This window comes from Protobothrops mucrosquamatus, unplaced genomic scaffold (assembly GCF_001527695.2).
Source record: "Protobothrops mucrosquamatus isolate PMUCROS unplaced genomic scaffold, P.Mucros_1.0 scaffold2860, whole genome shotgun sequence".
In the NCBI taxonomy this organism is placed as follows: domain Eukaryota; kingdom Metazoa; phylum Chordata; class Lepidosauria; order Squamata; family Viperidae; genus Protobothrops; species Protobothrops mucrosquamatus.
In genome coordinates, this window is record NW_015388890.1 from 228,659 (window position 1) to 232,424 (window position 3,766).

A 3,766-nucleotide genomic window follows, 5' to 3' on the forward strand; every position below is an offset into this window, starting at 1 on the left:
AGGCACACGTCTCCACCACGACGATCCCCACCGCGCCGCTCGAACCCACAACTTCTGAAGGCAAAGCTGTTCCACTGGAAGATTGTTTTCACTGTTAGGAAGGTTCTCCTTAATTCTAGGTTGCTTCTCTCCTTGATTAGTTTCCATCCATTGTTTCTTGTCCTGCCCTCTGGTGTTTTAGAAAATAAGTTCACCCCCTCTTCTTTGTGGCAGCCCCTCAAATACTGAAATACTGCTATCATGTCCCTCCTAGTCCTTCTTTTCTCTAGATTAGCCAAACCGAAATCCTGCAACCGTTGTTCCTATGTTTATGTCTCCAGGCCTTTAATCGGCTTAGTTTCTCTTCTTTGCATTTTTTCCAAAGTCTCAACAACTTTTTTGTTTTGCAATATGATAACATTACAAAATTACATTTGTAATGTAATTTTGAATGGAATTTTGATATGGATAATTTTGAATGAATGGAAATAAAAATGGAATCCCATTCCTTCTTCTAGAGACTCCTCATTTAGTTGCCTTCACCATCTTCCCAAAGCTTTTCTTGTTTTCATTACAATCACTCTGCTTTGAATTTGAACCAAATCTTTCTCTTTTTGATCACATTCTTTGCAGCGAATACATTTCTCTCTGCACACATTATACAACCTTCATCCTCAATTCTTTTGTGGCAGTCAGTCTCTTACATGCATTTTTAATCATTTTTCATCCTTTCACCAAGTGTTTTTCTCACAATTCCCATCAGTATAATTCCACACACTTCTGTGGCTATCTGAAATATATAGGTATTTGTCAACTTACGACTGTAATTGAGCCTGGAATTACAGTTGTAAGTCGGGACGGGGTGTTAAGCAGGTCACCATTGACCATGCCCAATTTTGTGACCTTTTGCGCCATGGTCATTAAATGAATGCCAGTGGGCATTTGTCATCAGAAGTAAGTGCTGGTTTCTAGCAAAAAAAAAAAAAAAAAGCCAAAAGTCTTGGTCATGTGACCATGGGATGCTGAAAATAGCCATACATGTAAGCCAATTGTCAAGTGCACAAAATGCGATCACATGACCCTGGGTTGGGAATTGGCGGTCTTCGGAACTTCAAAACTACATTGTAAATAGCTCTGGGGAAGTCTGTCATAGCTTCCAAAGGTCTGTAAGTGACCAGTCATAAGTCAAGGACTACCTGTCATTGTTTTCTCTTTCAAGAAGTTCCCAATTCCTCTTTAATAACGGAACAGACAGACATCTGGCCCACAACATGCCTGGATTCACTATTGTGGAAAAGAAAAGAAAAAGTCTTGTTCATTGTTATTGCAATATCAAGTGATGCATGAAGCTAGAAAAAAATAACAAAATATTGTGATTTGCAAATTTAAGTTGAGTGGCTATGGAGGAAGAAATCGATGGTTGTACCAATAGCAATAGGAGCCCTTGGAGCAATATTCAAAGGGCTGCCCTAGATCCGTGGAAACTTTGAACTTATTAGACCTGAATATCCTGACTTTGCAAAAAACCACCCTACTCAGAGCTGCCTATATACTCAGATGCTACCTTAACAGCTCTTAGGTCCTTAGTTAGGACTTGAACTGTTAAGTTTTTACCAGTCGCAGACTGTGAATCCAATTGAAGATTAACCATAATGACAGAATAGCAGAGCTGGAAGGGACCTTAAGTCCATTCTCTATTCATTCTTTTAGGAAGCTATTTTGGCCCTCTGTCACTATAGGTTGGATAGCTTGTTTTTCAGCCCCATAGTCACAATTCGGTGATGGTATAGATCAGGGGTAGGCAACCTCGGCTCTTTTATGACTCATGGACTTCAACTCCCAGAATTCCTGAGTCAGCATAGCTGGTATAGATTATTATCCTCAGTTACAATTATGCCCCAAGCAGCATTCCCTGCTAATGGTAAAGGCTAATAATTTCAATTTTGGCTATTGAGTCACAAGTACAACTACAATCTAGACCAGTGGTGGCGAACCTGTGGCACGGGTGCCAGAGGCAGCACTCAGAGCCCTCTCTGTGGGCATGTGCGCCATCGCCCCAGTCCTAGGCCTTCAGCTGGGTTTTATAAAAGCTTTTCGCTTTAGGCCTCTGCCGCCGTGTACAAAAAAAAAAAAGGTTCAATCAATCAGTCAATTTCAACTTCTTGCAGAGAAAAAAAGATCTTGCAAAGTTGGAATTGATTGATTGAACTTTTTAGTCCCATCCAGTCTGCTGTTACCACCACAGCCACGTCCACCCAATGGGCCACACCCACCCGGCACCCAACGATGCATAAGTGGGTTTTGGGTTGCAGTTTGGGCACTCGGTCTCTAAAAGGTTCGCCATCACTGATCTAGACTTTCCCTAACCAAACTCCTGCTGTTTTGCCCAAGCTAAGAACTCTAATCTCGAGGCAGACAATTTTTTTTATGCAATTTCCCCAAATAACCATTTCTCAATGTACAGGACTCTTCCTTTTAACCAGTAATTACTAATGTACACACTTTGCACAATGTTTTTAGCTGAGAAATTCATTACAAAATTTGCATATTGCATTTGCAAAGCATGTGAATTAGCTTAAAAATGCAGGGGGAAAAAATAAATTCTTTCCATTTGCGGAGTGATTATTAGTGTTGTTATCATTATTATGATTTTAACTAGAACCAATTGTGAGAACTTTTTCTGTGCATCTCCCTAGCTAGATGTTTTTTTGTGTCCCTTTAAGCAATGTCCATCTTTGGCTGTACACACTGAAAGGGTGTTAAGCAAGCAATTAAGAAGCTTTAGAGGGCCTTAGAAGGAGGGTGGGACCAAAGCTGTACTTGATTTGACTCCAGAGCTCACCCCTTAACTAATCCAGCTGTCCACTGGACTTGACATCACACGGAGGAAGTTGAAATTCTACCTCGGAAATCAGTCAGACTCAGTTCTAAACAAATGCGCAATGCCAGATTTTCCCACAAGTGAAGCTGGAGAAGGAAGAAACACATGCCTTCCTACTTTGTCGGGAGTCTGTCTGTGAAAGCGCACCTTGCTTCAAAATCAAAAACATGCCCATTTTCACAATGGCTGGCAAGAACAGAGGAAGTGCTGTTTTGCTTACATTTGCTCAATGTTAGCCTTATTGTTAGGAGGAAAAAAATGCATCTGCTTTGATGTTGTTTTGAAATCCACATCCCATATGAGGGCAAAAATTTTATTGGGGTGCTTCAGGGTAGCGTTCAATCAATCAGAATAGAGCTGGAAGGGACCTTGCAAGTCTGCTAGTCCAACTCCCTACTCAAGCAGGAGACCCTATACAATTTCAGACAAGTGGCTGAAGGCAAAGCTGTTCCACTGGTTAATTGTCTTCAATGTTAGGAAGTTTCTCCTTAATTCCAGGTTGCGTCTCTCCTTGCTAGTTTCCACTCGTTGTTTCTTGTCTTGCCTTCTGTTGCTTTGGAAAATAAGTTCACCCCCTCTTTTTTGTGCCATCCCCTCAAATATTGGAATACTACTTGTGCTGCCTTAATAAAAGTCAACGTGTTGCCTTAATAAAAGTCCAAAATACAGAATTTGCCCCCACATAAGTTTGGATTCTTAAGTAATTCATCACTTCCCTTATTGGTCCATGTTGCTACACTCCGCTTGGTGAGAACTACTGGGATGCAAATAATCTCTAAGCTTTTCTTTCTTGGGAACAAGGGCACTTCTGCTCCTTTTATTGCTCACTTTAGACTTAAAGGTCATTCCAGTCACCAGGGTCTCTGAGTGGCTCAGCCTCCGTAAGCAGTACTCAGGATTAAAGCT